Source organism: Lagopus muta, chromosome 3 (assembly GCF_023343835.1).
Source record: "Lagopus muta isolate bLagMut1 chromosome 3, bLagMut1 primary, whole genome shotgun sequence".
NCBI classification, from domain to species: domain Eukaryota; kingdom Metazoa; phylum Chordata; class Aves; order Galliformes; family Phasianidae; genus Lagopus; species Lagopus muta.
This window is the reverse complement of record NC_064435.1, coordinates 86130160-86155499: the sequence shown is the minus strand read 5'-3', so window position 1 is coordinate 86155499 and position 25340 is coordinate 86130160. Positions and strand designations below refer to the sequence as shown.

Below are 25340 nucleotides of genomic sequence, written 5' to 3'. Positions count from 1 at the left end.
TGGGTTAGAAACTGTATAAAACTTTGGTTTGCATACATAAATGATTCTGTTGGACTTAGTCCGTAAATCAAAGTCTGATTAGACCATAATAACTAGACTATCCAGCCACAGATAGAATCATAAAATCCTTAGAGTTGGAAGGGACAAGACCTTTAAAGGTCATCTAGTCCAACTCCCCTGCAATGAACAGGGACATGCACAGCCTGATCACCTGCTGGCCACGCTTCTTTTGATCACAGGATACAGTTGGCTTTCTGGGCTGAAATAGTGATAGACAGTGATTTACACGTTCATGGACATGAAAATAAATGCTAAGACTTTACTCAAATAAACTTTGGCTTCTATATATTTAAAATTCAGATCCCCAGCTAAATAAAACATTTATCTAGCATGAATTTATATCCAGTTTACTGTCTGAATGGCCTTTCTGTCCATTGCCTGAACAGAAATATACCTTTTGTTTGAAAACCAGAAGCATATTCCAAGAACATACAGGTCACAATTCTATTTAGATCATAACACTACATGAATATTTTCCGTTTGTTTCCACTGGAGAAAGTGTTGCTTTTTTTTTTCTGCCAGTCTTCACACTCACATATTGAATGGCTTACAAAAGCATTACAGCTGCTGATTGGCTAAGTTACACACAGCAACTATTTCCTAAAATACCTTATGTTTTTAATACTTTTCACTTCCAGTTGGTTGTCTATCACAAAGATATACTTTTGGGGCAAGGAACATCTTTTATATCCACACAGAACCAAAACAAATAGAGGTTGAAGGCGGTGGATTCAGCAGGCTGTACTGCTACACAAACAGCTTACAGGATAAGCCCCTACTAGCTTCCACTTACAAAAAAACAGCCATGTCAGACTAACAGCTGTCAATCAGTGTTTCCATCCAGGGAAGAATTGTGAGATTTCACCAATTTTCACCCATTTTCATTAGCTTTTTGTTTTTGTTTCTTAGGTTGCTTTAAATGTAAGAAGCAACTGAAAGATGTAGAGGAATGCTGCTAAATCATTCTCATAGAACAAGCACCCTGTGGCAGCAAACTAGGTAAGGCCAGAATGGCTTCCCAGTAAGCACTATGGGTACAGCAAAGCCACCACGCTCAACAGGAAAACAAGCAGACAAAACTTAAGACGCCTCCTGCATCCTGCACTTGTGAACTGTCACAGGGGAGGTCAGGTCATCCTGTAGCAGATATTGTGCCAATAATTCCTATTAAATTCCGGTGGAAAAACTTAACATCCGGAAAAAAAAAAAAAATTGCTTCCTTCAGCTATTGTTTCCTTGCCAAAGATCATTTCTTCTACTAAAAGAAAGGGGAAGAATAATGAAAGAAAGAGAGACGGGGTGAATAATGCACCATGACTAATAGCCGTGGTCTGACCAGTCTGAAACAGCTTCAAGTACCCGTGACCTTTTGAAGAGCCACTAGTCAGACGCTAACAAAAACGCGTAACGCAAGCTCTCGCACCCCCTTCCTTTTATCAAATGGGCGTCAGGATGAATAAGCTGACAAAAACAACATGGAAGTAATCTGCTGAGTAATTCCACTAATATTCCACCGTGGGCTGGCTCTGAGAGTTTGATGCACACAGCTACGGAGGCACTGCGCTGACTCTGTTGCAGATGACAGTTTCTCATTAATCATACGGAAACATTACGTGTTGTTCCCCAGCTCACACGAACGTTCTCTGGGAACAGCACTCAAGCCATCAGCAAGTCACTGCGCCCTCCTGCAGATCTCCTTATGTGGAAAGCTTTCACACAACTGCTCCACGCATCGCACACCCCTGCGCTCAGCCCGTGGGACTTCACTCAGCACATGTGTTCCCCACACTCTTGAAAGGTCTTCGGTATGAGTTCTGCTCTCAGGAGATGGCACGCCAGTTAACTGCTTGGAGGTTGTTTCCTACAACTCTTCTGTCAATCAACTCAGATCCACCAAGGCTGCAATGTCATTAGAACCAGCTTGGCAAAAGCGAATAACAGAGCTAATAACAACAACAACAGTACCAGCCAACTCATATTAGTACATTTCAGCTACAAATTAAAAGGGTACTTCTTCAAGAAGGTCACTGTCGCTGTACAGAGGGATCATGACTACCTTTCGACCTTCACCAGCAAGGAGAACGTTTAGCACCTTTTATATTGTTGGACCATGAAGACATACTCCTCTAAAGCAATGCATACTAATCGTGTGCAAGTGCAGGTGAAGTGATTCCTGTTGTTAACAAGCTTTGAGTCACTAATAGGCAGACAAACATCCATCATGTAGTTACATTATTACTGAAAGAGAGTGAATAATTCACAGGACAGTTCACTGCTTCAGTCTTTTTCAAGTCACAAATGTATCATCTGCACATACATTTTTATGCTAAAATCACTTAACAGGCTGAGTTTGACCTATGGACATCTAGATTAAGTGATCAGTATTACCCTATACATTATTTTATTTCCTGGGTAGTCACATTCACAGTTCTGGTTCAAATACTGAAACTCACTGAAACATTCCTTGAAGCAACAAATGTCAGAAAGCAGTATGATCCACTTGATAAAGAAGTAGGAACAGACCACTGGTTACATTTTAAGTGCACACTGCTAAATCCTCAAATGATTGCATGGCCAGAAAAAAAAATGCACACCATTAACTATAATGAATTACCAGAGATAACTCAATAAAGCTTACTGGAAAGTGCTCAGAACTCCCAACTAAATCATCTGCTAGCTGTAGAAATCAAATGGCATTTACTTAGATGCTTAAATATTGTTTAGCCAGCAGTCAAATTGAGAACATAAGTCTGCCTCGGGTGAAAAGCCTGGCCTAAAGCAAGAGCTGTGACATGACAGCCACCCAAGCCTTCGGGGAAAGTCTACTAGAGCATCCCAAGTTCATGCCTAGCATGTGTTTAGAGAAGGCTGAACCCTAAAATCCAGAGATGACTGCTGGAACATAACAGAAATACCAATTCAAATTTCAACCCGCTCCCATCTAGAGGGAAACTTGTTTAAACCTGTGAGCAAAACTCATGATTGTAAAAGAATGAAAAGGCACCATGTGAAATTCACACAGCTACGGAACTGATTATAAAGCAGTAAAGCAGATCTCTAAGCCATGGTCTGAGCAGTGAATATCAGAAGCCAAGACCAGTCCTGTTCTTAGGAAAACTCCAGCAGCAAGCATACCTAAAAAACATGATGACAGAGCAACAAACAGAGGACCTTCTCAATTTCAAACAAGAAGCCGTGGACAAGAACAAAAGAGATGGGGAAATAAATATCTTAGAAGGGCTCTGACAATTCCAGCGATGAGAGGTGACAGGAAAGATTTTGAAGACAGAAGTAAACAGAGTGGAAGTCACAAACAGGAGAGCTGACAGCCAGAAACCGTTTGGATTTTAAATGAGCTCAGTGGACAGAGAAGGGGAAAGATCATTGAACTGTTACCCACGAATGACAAGGATGGACGTGGAGCACTGTGAAAAGGAAGACATCCAGCATATTTGGCAGCAATAGCTTCAAGGAGGGTCTTGAACGGGGACATAGTGGCAACTGATGCTGCTTAGTCTCTGACATGTATCAAAGAAGAGGGAGATGGAGATAAGTGGAAAAGCATCCAACCTAGAAGGAGAGTTGAAGAAGAGAGAAGCACCAGAAAATTCAACACAGACAAGAGAGGAAAAGCCCTTGGGCATGTGCAGAATTGCTGATGAAGTGTTTACTGATGAGCGGTGAGAGAATTTCATCACGTCAGCTCAGCAAGCTGGGAAAAGCACCTCACAACCGAAAAAGGGCAGAAACAGTCCCTCAGTCAAAGTCAGCAAAAGAGCAAAGATAGCATTCTAGAGATAGCATTTATAGTACAGTGTGGAGGAAGCTGAGGGGGAACGTTACAGCAGAGTCCATGGGAGATATGAATCCAACTCCTTTTTTTCTGATCTGTCAAAGATGTTTCTTCTCCCACCTACTCAAAGAAAAAGATCACCTTCCAAGTTTAAAATTAAGTTTCTAAAGGTTTGGAAAGGACATATTGGATCTAAGGATTAAGAAAACCTAATCAAACCTGTGGTCGGCCTCATTTACCTGTGGAAAGGCAGGAGGTTTTCAACACCATCAGTGAACCAGGAAGGGCAGCAAGGAGAGAAGAGGCTCTCCAACAAGAATGCCTAATATGAGTGCCTACATCCACAGACATGGCCAACATTACTCCACCAGGAAGATCCATGGGCATCCAACAAGGTAAGATGCCTATAAACAAAATCATGCTAATGCCCACACTGATGCACCTAATTGTGCCACGTGAGCTGCACAGCTGCTACAGTTAATAAAGGCATCTTCCTTCCTGACAAACCTGCTGAACTCCAACAGGATGCTCACCATTGGGCAGGAGCAATCTCTAACCTGATGCAATAGATTCAGCTCCTGAGAAGAGGACTTGCTGAACAGCAACACAAAGTGCTGCATCCTCCTCCCTTCCATGGACAAACCACACTACAGTGAGCTGGAGAGAGAAGACACCTTTTCCGATATAATGAAGCCTCTCAGCCTTATACAGATTAAGCTCCCTGTAAGAGGAGCACTGGAAAAAGCAAGGTAGCATTGTATTGTATTAATGTCACTTAATGGTAACTGTGAGCGATTGCAATGCAATAAATATGGAGAGGAAATTACTGTAATTGATTGACAGTCTGGAAGCTTCCACATTCTATCTAATGAGAGAGACCTGCGAGAAGCTGCTGCAGTAGAGGCTATTAATGCAAATCATATGCACCATGCCTGCTCTCTGAATTATGCAATGCCATGTGAATGTCTAATCCATTTCACCAGGCTTGTCTCTATCGAGAAAGAATATTCCACTGACATGCTGATTAGTATATTAGGAGAGTTTCAGAAGTTCAGTGGTAAAGCAGGTGCCATCGCAGCGTCATTAATTTAGTTCAGAGCAAAACAAACAGGTCTGTATGGCCATCAAAATCACTGCATAAGTCTACAAGATAAGTTTGCCACAGCTGATGGGAATTTGCAGGAATGCCTTGTGATATGTGGTAGGAGTTAACAGATAAGGAAGGTATCACTTTTCTAGGGAACAATAACAGAGGACTTGAGAATTGAAGACAAGGAATAATGCTTGATATAGCTCCGTGATATTATACATGGCTTTCCAGAAAGAACACTGTGATAACAAATGGACAGGAAATTTAGAAATTTAGTTGGCATATTCATATTGCAGCAGTACCACAGACACTAGGCAGCATTAAAAGATGTAGGGAGATGGTGCCTGTCCCAAGCTTTCCGGGCTAATACCATTGTACTTTGCCTCTAAAAATGTATCTTCTGATCAAATACCATTTAGATCTGTGATGAAAATGATTTTGAAGGAGTAATCCTGGTCCCCGGGGAGCACTTGTCCTTCATGCAAAGCTATAACACAATTAGCACCACAGTGTCTGTTAAAGAGAAGCAAAGACCTGGACCACAGGAGACCTCACACAGTTTCAGATTAAGGGGATGTGACGAAAGCTCACAAAATGCTTCCTGAGCCTGCACTGGTCGTCTCTCTTATTTCCACAGAAGTAAAAATCATTCAACTTTAACAAGAAACTCAGAGAAGGCACTGTAACTCTTTACAGTATTCCTCACGCTTTTCTTAGAATTGCTATTTTACAGACCTGGATCCTAAATAATACACCTGAACGCCTTGTGTCATTTGCCATCTAAAATGAACGCTTACAGCAATCATTTTGCCTCAATAACCCTTGTGTTTAAAGGTCACAAGCTAGCCACATCAAGAAAAAAAAGCAGAGGGACAACTAAGTTGGTAACAGAAGTAAAAAACGCCTAAAGAATAGCTTTGTAATGAGATTGATTTTACTCTTCTCTCCTTATGCCAGCAGAGACCCAGTCCCATGGGATACCTCATCCTTTTACACCTGCCCAGCATCCTGTGGGAAATGAGAAGGTCTCAAATAGAGCAACCACATGGACTGGAGGGCTTAGGGCAACACTTTGTTTCCAGGTCAACCAGCACTGAAGCCACTGGTCTTTACTCGTGTAGAAGAAAAATCATAGAATGGCCTGGGTTGAAAAGGACCAACTCCCTGCCATGGGCAGGGTCACCAATCACCAGACCAGGCTGCCCAGAGCCACATCCAGCCTGGCCTTGAATGCCTCCAGGGATGGGGCATCCACAGCCTCCTTGGGCAACCTGATCCAGCACATCACCACCCTCTGAGTGAAAAACTTCCTCCTAATATCTAACCTAGATCTCCCCTGTCTTAGTTTAAAACCATTCCCCCTTGTCCTATCACTATCCACTCACGTAACAGTCATATCCTACCTGCTTATGTGCTCTCTTCAAGCCACAATAAGATCTCCCTGGAGCCTTCTCTTCTCCAAGCTTAACAAGCCAAGCCTGCTTCCCGGTCCTCCTGGATTAAGAGAGGTCCCAAGGCACCTTCACACCTCCTACAAGAAAAAAAAGAAGAACATGAGTTAGACACCATGCAGTAGATAGCATCCTCTCTGGTGATCCATGATGAATCTATGTTTTCCACTAGTTTGTCTGCAAGCACTTACAGCACTTGCTCAGAACGGAACATTTATTGTTAAGGTATCATGGAGTTACTACTTGTTCAGTGAGTATACAAAACAGCCCCATTACAATCTAGGCTTTATGGCACCTAGACGTGCCTAGGGACAAACACTGAGAGCAGAACCAAAAGGATTTAGAAAATAATTACATGAAAGGAGGCAGAGCTTGATAGTTGGCAAGTCAGTGCTGGGGAAGCAGAGGTCCAGGTGTCCTTTTAACACTACCCTTGCAGGGAAAACATGCAGAAAGCCCCCAGCAGATTCAGACATTACTTTATCAGTGTTATTTATAGCATCACAACACAGAAGAGCCTCAGCCCCCATCAAATGGGCAAATGCAGCACAATGAAAGGGAGCTGCTCTCCAAAAAGACAAAAATTAAAAAAAAATCCACCCCAACAGCTCCTCAGCAGGCAACAGTGATTTCAGAGAATAGAGACATGCAGGACTGTAAGCTCTGGAGAAGCTGCTACCATTTTCTGGTAGCTACGCAACTCCTAGGGGGCCATGGGCACTCCAGGACCTGCATACCCCAAAGGGGCTGGGAACGTCTACAGGGACATGACATATTTTGCTGTTTTCACTCTTTTTTGCACTGTTCCACCTCAGAGGCTGCTTTCAGAAGGCAAGGAACGGGGGATGATTTGAAGAGACTTGCCTTATTAGCAAAAAGAATAAACTCCCCATGACAATTTCATCTTTTGAATTCACAACACAGAAATTCATCAGTGTTTCTCAGAGGGACTGAATTTGTCTGGGAGGGATGCGCAGTGCAGCTTGCTGCTGAGGAGGTGGGGCAGGGATGGGGAGGGGTTCTGCAAGAAGCAGAGGAGGCTTTGCTAGCCTTGGAGGAGTTATTTGCCACCCAGAGGCCAACACTTTCAGATTTTTGCAGAGATTGATGCTTTCAACATGTAGAAACACTCTGAGGAAAAAATATTTTGCATGTGTTCAGCTTCCAAGATTTCACTATTTTACTTGCAGAACAGCCCCATTACTTTCTGCACTCATTCAGCAGGAAGTTTACTTTTGGGCAGAACAGGCCTGAAATGACAAATCTCAATCCAGATTTCAATTGCTCCCAAAAGGCCAGTCCTCATGTGCCTGTGACTGCTGCACCAGTAGGAGCCAGCTATGCATTAACACCTCTCTGGCACTGGGGCAAGCGCAGCTTCTGCAGGAAAGCCAATGCTGTACCTTGAAGAACACCCCGCACAGCCCGGTAATGAAGGAAGAAGGTATTAACATTCCAATCAAAACATCCAGGAGGAGAAAAAGGAGAACTGGTCCTTCCAGTGTCAACTCCAATTAGGGGAAAATAGAAGCCGCAGATGAGAAATAGGAAGCATCTGTATGTGAAAGCATGTTTAGCTTTGAAGCTGGTGTGGGAATATTGGCTTAGTCCTTACTTTCCCCAAGTGTTATGTCATCTCATGTGTAATGTTGACACTTACAAGGATTACTTATTAAATAATTCCTTTACAAACAACAGGGAATAATTCTGGCCTTTGATATAGACAGATTACGATCTCAGATGCTACTATTGAGATCTTATATTCATCCGAACAGGCTAAGCACATTAAGAATCGGGGAAGAAAAACACATGAATGCAAAATATGGAAAGTAAACCCAAGGACAGGAAAAGCAAAAAAGCCGTGCTGAGCCACAGTTTTTAGTACCTGGGAAAGGGAAATTACTGAGAGATTAAATCAGACCACATCAGTCTTCAATTTAGTAAGAACTGTGTTCTAATCCAATCTGGGCAGAAGGCCTTAATTCATTTTTTTCCTTCCTTGACTTTTTTTTTTTTAAACAGCATCCTATTTTGAAACTGAAAAAGAAAAAATTAAAATTTCTAAAAGGAAGGTTTAAGAACAGCCTGCAGATGTCCAATTAACCTGGCACTGCCCTCTGGTCAGCTCCCAGTTACCCGCTGGTGCTTCATCCAGGCTGTGGCTGGAGTCTGGCATAAAGCAGAGGCTCCCAGGCCAGCTCTGTAGAGGTTCAGCACTGCACATACACTGCTCCTCCTAGTCCTGGAGCAATCCAGCCCGTTTCAAATTGCACAGAGCCAGAGTTAATAAGCTTTGCTAGTGCCTGCACCAGCTCTCTGCAGAGCTGGCCTGGATACTGTTGCTCTGCTTCACAGCCTGGAGAACCTGGGCCCAGTCCTGCTCTGTTTCATGGGGATGCTGCAGGACTCCTATAAGATCTAACAGCAGGCTTGGAGGTATCTCTGCCCAAACACCTGAAAGGACAACAAGCAGCACCTTTTTCCATTTTTAAACTATCCTTTCACCAGGACTTTCTCTCCAACCACATCACGATGGGCATCCATTGTGATTTGGATGTTGGGGAGTGACTCCAAAATCTGAACTGAAAAAGCAACAGCGTTAATTTTTCTTCAAACTTCAAGTCCTTCTGTGCACTTAAAGCAAATGAGGCATTACAGCTGAGAAAATGCATGCAGGCCCCTGTGGCAGCACTTCCTCCGATCCTTGGGCAGCTTGAGAATGGTGAAGGCCTTTTCACCGTGTCCCATATAGATGCTTGGCCTACAACTCCAGCTAGCAGCACAGTATGGGGCTACCCAGGGCAATGAGTGACCAACAGTTTAAAACTTTTCCATACATCTGAAAAACAAAGAGGCTTTTTCTCTCTGCACTGAAAAGTGTCAAGAGCAGAGCCTCCATCACAAGAGCCCACTGCTTGGGCCCCACCAATGGCCTGACAGCAGACCTGCTTCATATCAGGGTGCTATACACCCTCACAAACCTTCCTTGAAACCTGTCACCAGAGGGAAGACCGTCCTCTGAACCCCACCGTCCTTCCTGGCTGGTCAGAGCACGCTTCTGCTCAGTATTCTTCCAGTCACAGCAATGCAACTAAGGCAAAATTGCCCACCACTGGCTTCTCCCTGAGCTTGACAGAGAAGCTCATGCTTCTCACTGAAAGAAATGAAGCCAGAAACACTTTTTTTTTTTTTTTAAAGCAGCAATTTGAAAAACAAAGCAAGGAGAACTTTTTCCAGCCTAGAGTGGCACAGAGAAGAGAATAAAGACTAAATGACTGAAAGCCTGCAGAACATTTTATAAAACAGTTATTTTTCCCCCAAACAATGGTACTCTGTCCCTGACATGAATCAAAAATGTCACAAGGCAGTTTGGCGAGGCTGCATGTGAATGCTGGGTATTGAGCTGCAGCAGCTGCAGGCGGACTTTGTGGTTAACCCTGTGAGACTTTCACTGCTACAGCTGGCTTCCATTCTGACACTGTGTCCGAGCAGCCGCTCCTTCCCACTGCTGCTCAATAGAATCGCTGCCTTATCAGCTCCTGCGCTTCACGTGCAAGCATCACAGCATCAGCTCAAAGGGACACACAGCAAGTTAGGTGATATCTCTGCACATGCCTCTGGGTCACTTGGAAGCCCTGCCTCCAGCATCAGACTGGGAGGTCTGCTGTCATTTCCTTGCAAACCGTAACACTATGGTTGCGCACTGACATGTTTAGTTCTCTGATATCCTGTTCTACAATACAGTACTTCCTTCCTAGAGCTATCAGTGTAAGTGATGCTCTCAGTTCACGCAACACCAGAGTACAACATGACAGTAGAGTACAGATAGTGAAGAGTAAGTATTTCGCGTATCAATTGCCATGAAGATTGCTGCAGTTCTTCAAGATTACTACATTACTCATAAAATATAAATTAGTCTTCCTCACAACCTGCCTTCCCCACTGAAAAAATAAGTGAGGAAAGGCGTACAGTTTTCAAGAAATGCAAATCTAAAAATCAAATCTAATTCTACAGAAAAGAAGTTTGCGCTATTTTTTTCTTTATATTATTATTTTAAAAGTTATACTTTATGATCTGTGACTGATGACCAGCTTTAACCACATCTTTCCAAGGCAGTATTTTGAACAGAATTCTTGACTGGTATCTTTAAACAAATTCAGAACTGCTCTGGTGTCTCTGAGTTAACCTCTCTCCATGCAACAAAATGGAATTGGTTTTAAATTCTAATCAAAGTGATTTAGTATTAAGTTGCATGCTCTTCTATGCACCAGTGCAACTCCTTGCATACCGATTAGTCCCATTATGGATGCATAGGCAACTGCAAAGGCAAAATATTGGATCAGTGAGCTCCTGAACTCAACTCCAGTGCGAAGAGAAAAAAAGGAAAGCTGGAAGTCTTGCATCTCACCAGTACATTTACATGCACACAGGGATTTACATATTTGATCATTTTATACATTTGTATCAACATAAGCCTGCAGCCAGGTTAACAGAGTGGAAGATTTATGGAGTATCACTGAAATGATTTGAAACTACCTCTTCCTTTAGAATTCTGTTATCCTTATTTATGACACTCATAGGAAATTCCTCTGGGGCTTTTCTTCAATTTGTTCTTGTTTTACATATTTATTTATTTTTAGAAAGCTTTCATTCAGGGCTTTCTTAGAAGGATGGCTTCAGCCCTAACCACTGCATGCACGGCCACCCCAATCCCAGCTTTATTACCTTGCTGATGCCACATGCCCACCCCTCACAAAGCCTCCTGTATCACATCCTTTTTCCCTCCAGCCCAGCCTACAGGCAGCACAAATATGCAATGGATATCTGCAGAAGCAAGCAGCCGGAAGATACATATTAACTTAAAACATAAGGGCTTTCTGATATGGCCTTTCAAAACAAGCAAGCATGCATTAAAAGTAGCAGGCACCCCCATATTTTTCCACAGATTTTTTTTAAAGATGGAGGCTGGAAACAAAAGGCAAATTCCAGCACAGGCAAAGGTTGCTTGTGAGTGTGCTCAGTATGGGATGGTGTGGCAGCCAAGAAAGCTCCTGCTTCTCTCCATCACCCCAGCCCTCTGCTCCACCTGACACTGTTTTAGCCTGGAGCATACCTAAGGGCTACAGCACAAGCTGCCCAGGAGGAGAACAGCAACATAAAGGCTTGGTCACATCATTAGGCCACAATTTGTGCTAATCCCCAAAATTCTGCAGGAGAATGTGAACATCTAGGATATAGCCTACCTTTGAAGAGGAGAACTCAGGGCAGGATTTAGACCACCTGTCATCCTTCTCCTTTATTTAATCCTTGCCCCAGTACTCAGGTCCATTTCACACTAGGAAAAAAAAAAGCCATCCTTCCACAATTCTAACGCAAGCCTCCTGACAGAAGCAGGATTGTTTTAATAAGCCTTGGCAAAGCGTGTCCATTTCTAATCACTAAAGGAGGAAAAAAAAATTACATTAAAAAAATAGGAAAGAGGGGAAAAAGAACAAGAGAAAAGGCTGCGAACAAGTAGCCAAAAAGTACATCATGATGTGACTGTAAACATGCATCTGCCCAAACCTGGAGCCCCAGTAGCAAGCAGTGTCTGGAGCTGTAGGAGATCCTGCCTTTTACAAGAGAAGGAAAATCTGACTATTTCCAGGCTGTAGGTCTCCCACAGCAGCTTCTGAAGAGGAAGATGAATATTTACTCCAGCCCAAATCTGCTCTAATTAATTGCAGCCCAAGCACTCCTGCCCCTGCCTCAGTGGGCAGGGCTCTCCCTCCTGCTTTTTCCAGTAGCAGCCTCCTATCATCCCATCCACCCCACAGGGTTGAGGTAGCCAGCACTAGTGCCACCTCCCCAGCAACTCAGAGACAGCAAAGAAAACACCCGTAACCACCCAACAGGTTCACTGCTACTCATGATTCTCAGAGTACCTGAAAGTTACCATCCAAGCAAAGGGAAGGTCTCAAGAATGACAAGGAAACACATGGTGGCTGGGCAGTACTGTTCCACTCAGATGTTGGCCTCAGCCCATTCCTTCCCTACAGGGCAGGGCTGTCTTGGTAGCAGCTGGGGGAAAAAATGGCATTTTGAGATCACACATCTTCAGATGTCTTACCCTGCATGCCTTGGCAAACTATCAAGTTCAATGAGGCCACGTGGCAACGTGAGAACAGAGTTCAAACACTTTGGCCTTGTCTCTAGAACTGAAGCTGAAAAAATGTCTTCATAGTAAGAAAAAGGGGTTACGTCACTTGAGTAGTCAACAGCTTTGTATCACTGCTGTTCTTTCAGCTTAACCTGCACTGTGGGAATTAGCCTCCTCCCTTATAGGTATAGCATATATTGCTATTTTGGCCAGCATAACTTCGACCTGGATTTACACAATGCAAGGAGAACAGCAAGAACACCACCCACAAGCTGTTGAAATAATCATCATTTCCCCAGGTCTAGGCAAAGACTTTTTGTTTTCATTTAGTTTCTCAACACTGACTTGCCCCACGAAATTAATGGGGCAGCCCAACACAAGTCAAGAGCTCACAGGTCCAGAATTTTCAGATGTGCAACGCCAGAAAATGAAAACCAAAGCAGAAGTTTCGTCACTGCAGAAGTGTGCTTTAAGTTCACACTTTTCACAAGGACATGGGTTGCATAATAGCAATATATGACCAACAAAATTACCCCAAAAAAGTGCAGGAATGAAGAATATGTCCCATACAGAAGTCTACAATCTTCTTCTCACTTAACAGGTGCACCTTATGCACAACTGAAAAAAAAAAAAACTGTGAAATAGATGTTTTCATGTTTAAAGTATTTGGATAATTGTCAGATTGCTCAGGTGTCTGTTAATATTAAAAGAAATTCAGCCTAGCATAATAATTTAAAAGAGCCTAAGTCTCATAACACAAGCTTCTCGTGCAGACTAACTTGAATAACTGTATTCTGCCCACCTTTCTCTGCAGATTTACCTACAGTAAGCAGTGAAGAGTGTTAGCATGGGATGGAACTTAGTCAAATCAGGAGACTTCTGCATTTCAGACTTTGCTCTTTAGAAATCATTTTGAAATGAGTTTTTAGTCACCATAGCATTTTAGCCATTTGACATTCTAATTCATGGAAAATGCAGTTTCACTCCATTCTAAGATTTCCCTCATTTTACATGCTGTACATAGAATCAACTTATGGAAGTCTAAAACAGTCTAGATAAATTCTGTTGAAAGCATTTCATTCATTAAGTTTCAGGGAAAATATATTGCCAAATCATGCAAGGACCATGACTGAAAAGCAAGTAGTTCAACAGTCATAAAAGGGGAAGAAAATGAAGTTATTCAGTCTCTCAGTGCTGCAAAGGTCTTGCATTATCCTCTCTTACTTAGCCTAAATTCACAAGTACAGCTCTAAAGCTGTACACAGCAAAACCAGTACTGGTAGATATGCATCCTTGCAACTTATTTTCATGTACTTTTTCCAGAAAGGTTTGCACATCACATGCTATGAGCTCAGCAGCCGAAGAACTCTCCAGTCTGACTATTTGAAGGTAAAACCAAACTTGGAAATCTTAATGTGAACAGCCATAAATGTAAACTTTCAGGGGAAAGGTTCATGTTTGCTCTGTAGATGCCAGGTGCCTGGCATCCTAGAGTTGTGGCTGGTAGCCAAGCCAACAACAGCATAAGATAGATAAGCAGCAGTTAAGAAAAGCCAGAATTGCACTGAAATAGAGTTTTGCTATCAAAACAAAAGAAAAGAAAAATCAACAAGTCTTGATTTCAATAGATCTGGGCTTTCACAGGAAATTTTTCCCTGAGACTTGCTATAATATTTCTCTCGTACTTAAGCTTTCCAAAGTTTAGGAACAGTATGGCCAAGAAAAACACCTGCATGCATTGAAAGTCAACAAGGAAAAGTTTGCTTGCCTAATCAAAGCTTGAAATACAGGAAAGGGCAAAAAATAACTGCTTCTTACTACGTCAGATCAGATAAAGCATACATTCGCTTTCTGCCAGCAGTCACACATTTTCAGACATCTTACCACCATCAAGGGAAACCCCAGATCACTGCTCTGTTTTCTAAAGCATCACTCACTGAATTGACTAGGTGAAAAACATCTGATTTCTTTGCAGGGCTGCCAGCCCACCACCTCAGTTGCACACTCTCTGTACACAGGCTCTGCCAGTCCAGCCACCAATCCTACCCTGTGCTTGTTACTTATCCAAACCAGAAGCTCTTCCCCTGTATTCAGCTATCTGCAGCAAAGGGACTTTGCTCATTAGGGTACCTTTAAAGGATCACAGCTGCAGCACACCTTCCCAACTCAGAAGCTACATCTAGTCACAGTCATTCATCATGATTAACCGATATTTAATTACTGAGGCGATGAGCAACAGAGCCAGGGAGACATCAGAACTGCCACCACATTTCTCCTACCACCTGCCCACTCTAAGAGTTGTATCTCTCCTTAGGACAAGCACATCCTGCCACCTGTCCTCTGCCGGGCTGATTCAACAGAAAACAACAGTGCTCAGCCTGAAATTCCATTTCTGCTTGGTCAGAGCCTCTCAGGGTCCTTTCCATGAAGGTCACCAGGTTTATGGAGGTGGGCCAAACACCCAGCATCTCTCTCTGACAACCACTATGTGCTTCCCACTCATTGTCCTACTGCCATTGTCCTGTTTTTTGTTCTGCAGAACAGCCACAACAGCACTTTTCATCCCTGAAATAAATGGAGACTGCAAGCCAAACAAAAGCTATGGCCCTTATGTTTACCAGAGAAAAAGATCAATGGTCTTCAATGAAAGGACAGGAAGCTGATATTCTCACTGTAACTTGTTAGTAAAGCAGTGAATAGTGCTATGGAGGCTGACAAAGGCTCTTTCTTTTTTCCTTCTTTTGCCTTCTCCCCCCCCTTTATTTTTCCTGAAGAATCTGATGGAGAGAATTATCATCAGGTCACAAAATGGGGAACATCAGCAAGTTTATTCAATTATTCTGCTTGCTTTCAGAGTTGAAAAAAAATTTCAAAGTGCACACAGAAAATTTTAAAAAAAAAAGCAGAAAAAAAAAAGAATCACAAAAAGACATTGTGCAGGGAAAGCAGGGGAAAGGAACAAGTCTGAGATATTTGCAACCATGTTTGCTCAGCATTTTGGCCTGTATTCAGGGCACACAGAGCATCCCAGTGGATGAAACAGCTAGCCTCTGCTTCCATCCACAAATGGCCATGTTACTGCAGTGACAAGCCAGCCCTTAGGGATCTATTAGAAGCAATACACCTGGTATTTACATGATTAGGCCCTTATTCAGGTACATCTGGAGCACTGTAGGATATTCTATTCTAGTCACTATCAACATTTCAGCATTAGTAGGCACCATAAAACATAACTCTTCTGATAGAAACACCACTGGATTCAGCCTACTCAATGAATCACAGAACTGTGGGAATTGAAAGGAATCTCTGAGATCATCTAGTTCAACCACCCTGCTAAAGCAGGTTCCCTAGAGTAGGTTATGTAAGAAAGCATCCAGGTGGGTTTTGTGGAGTCTCCTTCTCTGGAGATATTCAACTTCTCTTGTTCCAGCGCACTGTAACCCTCAAAGTAAATAAGTTTTTCTTCAGGTTTATATGAAACTTCCTATGTTTTAATTTGTACCCATTGCCCCTTGTTCTGTTGCTGGATATCACTGAAGAGAGCTTGATCCACTTGATTCCCACTCACCAGATATTTATAAGCATTGATAAGATTCCCTCCCACCAGTCTTCTCCAGGCTGTTCTCTCAGCCTTTCCTCATATGGGAAGTGCTCCAGACCCCTAATCATTTCTGTAACCCTCCATTGGAAGTTCCCTGTCTGTCCTGTAGTTTTCCAGTTCCTCCTTCTTGGCCTTTTTTTGAAGACTGGAGTAATGTTGGCTTTCCTCCAGTCCTCAGGCCTCTCTCCCATTCTCCATGGCCTTTCAAAGATGATAGAGGCCATCACAATAATCTCTGCCAGCTCCCTCAGCATTCATGAGCGCATCCCATCAGTGTCCATAGATTTGTGTACAGAATTTGCCTAGATTGTTTCTGACCAGATCTTCTTCAACCATGGGGAAGTCTTCCTTTTTTTTCCAGACTATGTCTTACCTCCAGAGTCTGAGATTCCCGAGAGATGGAAAGACTGAAGCAAAGAAGCATTCAGTAATTTCACCTTCTCAGCACCCTCCATTACTAAGGCATTCACCTCACTCAGCTGCAGATCCACATTTCCCCTAACCTTCCTTCACTACCTACACATTTAAAAAAGCCCTGTCTTCTTGTTCTTGGCTTCTCTGCCCAGATTAAGTTCCAAGAGGGCCTTGGCCTTCACTGCATCCCTGCACGCCCTGACAATGTTCCTACATTCCTCCCAGTTGACCAAACCCTTTTTCCACCTTCCACAGACTTTCTTTGTGTTTTTCTATGAGCTCCATGCTCATGCATGTGCGACTCCTACCACCTTTGACTGATTTCTTACTCTTAGGGATGTGCCAGTCTTGAGCTTGGGGAAGGAGTGCTTGAATGTCAGTGAACTCTCTAAGGCCCTGTTACCTTCTAGTGTTCTAATCCATGGAATACCTCCAAGAAGGTCACTGAAGAAGTCAAAATGGGCTTTCCTGAAGTCCAAGATTACAGTCCATCTTATTATCTTTTTTTCCATGTTCCTGAACTCCACTATCTGATGGTCACTGCATCCAAGGCTGCCCCCAGCCTTCACATCCCCAACTGGTCCTTCCTTGTTTGTAAGGACAAGGTCCAGCAACACGCCTTTCCTCACTGGCTCCTCCACCACCTACATCAGAATGTTATCTTCCATGCACTGCAGGAACATCCTGGGCTATGTGCACCTGGCAGTGTCACTGCTCCAGTAAATATTAGCATGGTTGAAGTCCCCCATGAGAACCAGTGCCTCTGATTGTGAAGCGACTTTCAGCTGTCTGTGGAAGGCCTTGTCAGCTTCCTCCTCCCGATCAGGTGGCCTATAGTAAACATCCACATTGGTGTCACTAATATTAGCCTGCCACTTAATTCTCATCCATACGCTCTCTCATCATTCATTCTTAAGACAGAGATCAATACATTCTAGTTGTTTTCTCACATACAGAGCAACTCCACTGGCTTGACTTTGCTAAAAAGTACATAGCCATTCACAACAGCATTCCAGTCACGCAAGCTGCCCCACCACATCTCTGTGACTGCAACGAAATCATGGCTTTCCTAATGCACACTGATCTTTAATTCTTCCTGCTATTCCCTATGCTGTGTGCATTGGTCTACAGGCACTTCAGAGAAGAAAAGAGCAGAGGATGCAAGTTCCCCTAAAAGGATGCAAGAGGATCCCCCATTGCTATACACACTCTTGAGGTGGCTGACCTTCAGGCTCATGTCACAGGAGGCAGGTAAAGAACATTTGTCACAGTTCACATTGGCATGGCTTATTCCCTAGTCAGTCATAATGGCATGAGTATTGCCATTTTGGATCCCACCCCTTAAGTTCTTCAGTTTGAAGCCTGCCTCACTAGGTTGGCCAGCCTGTTACCAAAGACAGCCCTGCCTCTTCTAGACAGGTGGACCCCACCCCTTACTGAAAGGTTATGATCTCCACAGAAAAGAGTCCTGTAAGTCCAATAAGTCCTATTGTCATTAAAATGAAAACCCTTACACCAACACCAGCCACATAACCAGAAATGTATATGCATTATACACCTATTTCTGGCTTCCCTCTTTCCTCCAATTGGCAGAATTGAAGAGAAAATAACTTGGACACCAGTATTCTTCACTTGCACTCCCACGGCTTTATAGTCTTATTTGATTCTGCCCATGTTCCACTTTCCATCCCACATGAAAGAGCAATTGGGAATAGCAGTCTGTGCTCTTGAGAAAACGCTGTACCCTCTGGGCAATGTTCTGGATCTCAGCTCCTACGAGGCAGCAGACCTCTCAAGACTCACTGTCAGACCAGCAGATGGGAGCTTCATTGCCTTTTAACAGGGAGCCACCCACTACCTGCATATTTAGGTATATCCCATACACTGAGCAAATGTTGTATATCATTTATGTATATGAACTTCTGAAATGATGGTAAGGAATTAAAACGCTATCATATGACTAATGCCAAGTATTTTGCAAACATGAGAAGCAAGAAATCTTTTTGGTCTCCCAAGACTCCTTTGCGATGTCCTACATATAAAATTTCTTAACTCCAAATTCAAAGTCAAGCTTCGCACAGGGGAAATTGTGATTTTCCTCGAAGGCTCAAAGGAAAATTCAGGATTATATGAAATACATGAGGTTAGTTATTAGTAATGTTGTTCTTCAAAGGACTGCAGAAACTGAGAAGACTGATGTCATGGGAAAGCCAAGTAATTGGTGAAAATGTTTTCTAGAAGGTTAGCCTTTTCTATTACTACTTTTGAAGCACTGTAAGAAGAGACTTCGTAAGATTTCCTTCCTGGTTGCTTTGTGCCTGGAATACAATTCTTTGGGCTTGATGCTTTCAGTTAGCCTGTTTTCCTGAGAGTTTTTCAGCCCCATTTTACACATTTATCTAAAGCAGGTGCCCATAGCAGCACAAAAGCAAGATCTGTCCTCTCCACTGAGCACACACTTCCTACTGCAGACCCACCAAGAGCTTTCCACTTTATGCTTACCTATGTGGGGAAGTTTGCTAATTTGCTTTCTTAGTGGCCAGGGTTGCAAATGTACATAGAATCATTTAGGCTAGAAAAGATCTTCAAGATCAAGTGCAATGATTAACCTGATCTACCGAGTCACTTCACTAAACAAAGTCCCTTAGAGCCAATGTGCACACATCTCACAGGTACCTCTAGGGATGGGAATTCCATCATCTTCCTGGGTTTCCATTGCCAATGCTAGACAACCCTTTGTGTGAAGGAATTCTTCATATTGCCCAATCTAAATCTCCTCCAGTACAACTTGAGGCTGTTTCTTTGAGTTCTATCACTTGCAACCCATGAAAAAAAAAAAAGAAAAAAAAACATCCAACATGGGTTCATAACACCCAAGAAAAGAAACCAACATCCAGCCTGGTGTATGGTTGGTCTTGTTCATTCCAGCAGAGCACTATTTACTCAAGCTACTGCTATGAAGATGCATTAAACAAGAAGCACATGGCTATTATGCTGTTCAGCCACATGTTGGCATCACCACTCTCCTCCACCTGTTTGCCCTCTAGCAATGACTGCAGGCCATTATGCAAGATATACACTGAGGAAGGGATGCAGAGGAAGAGCTGAGGACACCTTGCCCAAATTCAGAATGGCCATTTCTACCTCCTGTGGCAGATGTCAACAGAGCTAAAAGGAAGGCGAAAGCATCCTGCTTCCCTGAGATCTGTGGCATATGTCCCTACACACAGGCAGCCAACACTTGGTCCTTTTCCTGTTCTAGCTTCTAATAAGAATTGACAGGCCTGTGCTTCTATTAGGGTGGCTTGCACCAGGAATAGAGAACGTATAAACAGTGACTCACTCCAAACGAAACATGCACAATCCTTTTATTTCCCCTTAATATAAGAAGTCTTGCTGCTTCCAGTCATTAATTTCTTATTCTATAATTCCACAGTGTGGTCCCATTTAAACACTACTCGAGGCTTTTCACTAGTCACAGATGTCAAAATGATTACCTACCAGATAAGTTAGCTGCATTTTGCATCTCTGCACAGATACTTTCAAGAATTGCTATCACTTAATATCAGAAATGCTAAGGACATTCTTTCGAGGACAAAAGTTTACTTGACAAGTTATCCAGTAGTTATTACATCTCAAGTGTATATCTTGCCTTAATCCAACAGAACTTTCAGCTTCCCTTTGGAGGCATAACAGCTGAATTGATCTTTTATACAGGGGGACAAATTTAATTTTCCGGCTCTGATTTGGAAAAGAATGCCTATTCAAGACAGCACTTTAGCCTTCCTGAAGTCAGTGAGACCCAAACACGTGTTTACAATTAACCATGTGCTTAAGTGGTGGTCTGAACTGAGTGAATAAATATTTAGTCAGTAGGTCTGCTTGCATAAGAAAGAATTACCAGTCTGACAGAATTACAGAATTTGGCTATAAGAGGCTGGAGGATTAGTAACAAATGTGTCATTACTGTAAGTAATTCACTTAAACTACAGCCACAGCAGAGCTGTTTAGAGTACGCTCACAGATTAATTTGAAGGACAGACTTAGAACATAATTATCAACGAAGAACTGTAAATTTGTAATAATATATCAGAATCACCAAGTGACTTTCAAACAAGATCTATAGAACCAAATATCCTGCTCAAATTTAATGAATTCCAGCCTGTTTCAGAGCTAGGTTGTGATTTCACTTGGAAAACTGAATAAGTAGCAGTGCAGGCCAAAGTAATTGTGGCTCAAAAAAAAAAAAAAAAAAATGAAGCTGAAGAGCAAATGTAAGACCCTCCAAACCCTGCCAAAATTATTTTTGTGGTAGCAGTTTATGAGAAAGATATGAGAAGCCATCAACAGAGCCTAAGGGTTTTATGTTCCCAACTCCCATTGACTGATAAGGGTCCTGGAGACTGTCAAACATTTCTCTTGGTGCTCTTAAGATCACTTAATGGTGAGGATAAATCCCTGTATTGTCCATGTTTGAAGAAATACATTATAATTTGCAGGTAAGTTCATAGTGTACATTGCTTACCTTCCTTCCAGGCAAGATTACGGGCATGTGTCCATCCAGTACATCTACCTTCAACAAGGGAGGCTGCTCACTCCTATGTTGCAGAGAAGAGCAGGAAGGAGAATCAGTTCCACATGTCACTCCATTGCTGCAAGACCAATGAGAAGTTCAACAATTAAGAGGATTTGGACTGAGAGACCTTTACAAATGAATAAATATATTTGCTCTCATATTGCACCTCTAATGTATTACAGTTACAACTGGCTGTGGAAGTGACCCTCCAAACTGAACTGGTGCCACTTCCTCACTTTCAAAAACAAAAACCCCCAACAAGAATTTGATGAGCATATGGGCGACTGCAGCCTGCTGAACCAAGCAGGGCTTCAGCAACTCCAGCCCACCAGTCCCCAGGACAGCTGTGTACCAGGGCCTTGGAGCAGCAGTGGGAGCCACCCCCTCCAGACATCTCCTCTCCCTGAGAATAGCAGAAGCAGCAGGCTGAGCATCTCTCCTAGCTTTCATTTCAGAATAGGTAACACTGCTGTCCTTATGTTCGGAGCCAGGTAACAGCTCAGCTCCAGGGGCTGTGACAGCTCTGTGAGTTACTAATTAATTCACCACAGTTGCTCTGCCCTCTCTACAGTAACTAAATCTAGTAAACATGAGGGTTGTCAGGCTAAGGAGAGCAGGGCTCTGAGGTATGAGGACGGATACACCATTTCCTCAAATTTTCCTCCACTGAGCTCAATGTACAAATCTCCAGGGATTCAACATGTTGGGGGAAGGGGGGGAATAAAGGAGCTCTTTGGGATGCATGCCAAGTGCTTATGCACATAAGGCAGAGCACGTACATGAGCACATGTGGCATTACTGCTGTTGGAGTGATTTACGTGCACCAGAGCCCTGGCGGACTCTTGCTGCGCTTGAACACATCCATGCATCTCTGGCTACCAGGGATACACCAGCTCCAGCATGGCGCCTTTCCTCTAACCCTGGTAAGCATCCCTGAGATGCAGGCTCTTTGCCTGGAGCCCCATTCACAGAAGCAGGGCTCCCAGGCCAAGCACCAGCCCTCTAGTTGCTATAAACAGACATTTCCCCATAATTTAAACATTCTACACATAGCCTTGCAGAAACACAGGAAAACTGATGCAGGTAAATGCTTCTAATTTCCAGCAGATCAAGGAAGATACCTGTCTAAACAACAACAACAAAAAAAACCAAAGACCTAATACCATTTCTTCAATGCTCTGTCACATTGAAGAAGACAATAGCAGTATTCTAGTGTTTGAGAACTTATTTCCACCAGACTGGTTTGATTCACCTCTGAATCAGAGTGGTTTGGGTTAGAAGGGACCTCACAGACCATCTAGTTCCTACATCCAACCATGGGAAGGGACACCTCACACCCAGCACCCCATCCAACCTGGCCTTGAACACCTCTAGAAATCATCCACAGATTATTTGGGCAGCCTGTTCTAGTAGTGCCTCAGTGCTTTTTCAGTCAAGAATTTCTTCCTAATATCTAAACTAAACCTACCTTCTTCTAGTTTTGTATGATCAATGAATGTTAACATGTTATAATTACAAAATAAACAAGAGAGTTTGGCAAAGCAGATAATGATAACAAAAAGAAAATAGATAGAAGGCTTACCTGTATCCTGGGCTCACTCACAAAACTCCAGCAGAGCAGATCTCCAGCAGAGACCCTTCCCCACTGGCAGCCAGCTCTTAAATAGGTCTAGGAGCCAGGCTCCCCCCTTTTGGGCAGCACAGCTGAATTGCCTTCACCTGTGCTCCTGTGGCTGACTCAGTGCTCGCCTCAGGTGATCATTCAGAGGTTCAGGCTGTGACTCAGCAGTTCCCATACAAGTTTAAAGCCATTACTCCTTGACCTATCACTCAATTACCTGTGCAAGCCACTTCCCAGTTTTCCTATAGGCTCTCTTTAGAGCTCTTTAGTACTGGAAGGTCACATTGGGTTCTCTCTGGGTCCTTCTCCAGGCTGAATAATCTCAGCTTCTCTTCACAGGAGAGATGCTCCTGCCCTCTGAGCATCTTCATGGCTTCTTCTGCACCTGCCCCAGCAGGCCCACGTCCTTTTTATGCTGGAGGCACCAGAACTGAATTCAGTTCTGCCAATGGAGTCTCATGAGAGACGGAGACAATCACCTCCCTTTCCGTGCCAGTGAAACCTCTTTTCATGCAGACCAGGATATGGTTGGCTTTCTGGGCTAAAAGCACACATTGCCACCGCACATTGAGTTTTCATCAACCACATTCCTCCCTCTACTGCAGCTTTTATTCTTGCAATCGTTACTCCTCCACTTCCTGAAATCAGTGCTGAGGAGACCCTTCTAGAACATCAGGGCCTGTCTTTCTGACAACTGATCTGATCAGTCTCAGCAGGTGTCTCTGGCACATCAACTGTTGCTTAATTCCTGCAGTTCACACTTGAGAAACAGGTTAGGAGACCATCCCTCTGCCCAAGCATGCTCTGCTTGTGCATTGTTGTTATGGCTCCTAGCCAGCTGCAGGAATTTCTCCTGATGTTTGCTATAGGTTTTAGAGCAGAGAGAAGGAGAGGTACCATACTTAAACCAAACCTGTGATCTGACACAGATTAACCCACTTCAGCATCAAACTCCCCAAAGTATTTCCCCAGTCTGTCTTAAAAACAGACCAAAAGTCTGCTAAAGATGTTCTAGACATACTCTCCCATGTTAGGGAGTCTTTGCTGTACTGGGAGTGGACAGAGAGCAGTGTAAAGCCCCTGTGTTCAGAGCTCATATCCTCATATCCTCAATGGCATCAGGAGTTTCCTCAACCATGTTAACAGAGCAGCTTTGGCAGGGGGAACACTCAGTGGGTGTTGGTGTGGGGACAGAAAACCTCCTCCTTGGGACTCCTTGCAGCCAAGGGATGTGGCAGCTGGCTGGGCTGGATCTGCCACTTGTGCAAGCCCATCAACACATTCCCCAGGCTCCAACTGGCTACGGGGGGAACATAAGAGTGAGCAACAGCAGGCCTCTGCCCTTGACCTGCATCTCCATCTGACCCAAGTGCTGTGACAAGTACTGAGTTGCCCTCAAAGAGGAGCATTCGGTCCACAGCTTCTCGTTGGCTTTAGATGCAACAGATGCAGCTGGTCAGCAGGCTGATCTGCCATATTTGGCACTTGGATTCCCAGAGATGAAGAAAAACTGCAGTGCGGTGCGGGGGATATATGACTTGTCAGCACTGCAGAGGGAGAACAGGAGGCATGGATGAATGGAGGCTGCTCAGCTGCCCCAGCCCACCTAGTTAAATCTGCCCACCTTCCCTCAGCTTGTTTTCCTTCATCCTTGTTGGAAGAAAGGGATGTAGCTTCTGAAAATGTCATATCTCTGCACAGCATTTGCATGCTGCCTTGCAAAACTCTCTCAAGGCAGGCTGCTGCTCTTGGAATGTCCCATAGGAGCAGTGCAAGCAGGCTTTCAGGAAGCTTGCAGGGAAACCAAGCCTCTGCTCCTGCTTGCAGACCTCTTTGTGATCAGGGTGCAATGTTCTCCAGCATGGTTTGGAGGCAGCAAAAGGCACACAGACATCAAAGGGGTCTTGGCTGTCCAGAGCAACTTCTTGTAACCATTATTCTCACTGTTTTTTTCTCTTTTCTTTTTTTTTTTTTTTCCTTTGGAAGCAGACCTCATGACGCATCACATGAAGTATTTTTCTCCCGTCCCACACCTCCCAGCCAAGGAACTTGAGGGTTGCTGCCGGTGCAAATGAGCAACCCCACATGAGCCCATCTGTACTGCATGTGGCCCCCACACCCTCCACAGCTCATCAGGCAAAACCGCTGCTCCTCCCTGGTCCTGCACACATACGCACACATGTACAGGCACATCCAGAGAAGTGCACTGCTCCTTCTGGCCAGGAGGTAGGAAAAGGCTCTTTGCTCTTTCACGTGGCTCCTATGCCTCAGAGATAGGGGCTGCGGAATGATGGTATTCAGTTCTGCATATGGGCAACCAGTGCTAGATACAGAGAAAGTGCTGCAGATACACTTGGAGGGCTTCTACCCAGACAGCCAGGAGGGAGCCAAACCACTATGAGTATGACCTGACGCCTCCCACAAGTCCCCTGGGTGAGATGCCTTAACAGCTTCTGCACAGAGATGCACAGCACAGACTGGCCCACTTTTTGCTGGTTCACTGCTGTGCACAGAGGTCAGGTTTTAATTGTGTTCTGGAGCCTTTCTGTACCTAAAAAATCTCCAAGGGATCTCTTGCAGGTCACAGTAACAAGT

At 43.7% G+C, this 25340-nt stretch overlaps 1 long non-coding RNA gene across 1 annotated transcript; it reads right to left on the bottom strand.

Annotated features, from left to right (window-relative positions):
* Positions 1-229: 229 nt before the first annotated feature.
* LOC125690757 (uncharacterized) lies at positions 230-22784 on the bottom strand. Its single transcript, XR_007375774.1, has 4 exons — positions 22707-22784; positions 21074-21200; positions 6347-6474; positions 230-1959 (listed from the first exon to the last, which is right to left on the bottom strand). It is a non-coding gene; the product is annotated as an uncharacterized LOC125690757 (long non-coding RNA).
* Between the last annotated feature and the right edge of the window lie 2556 nt (positions 22785-25340).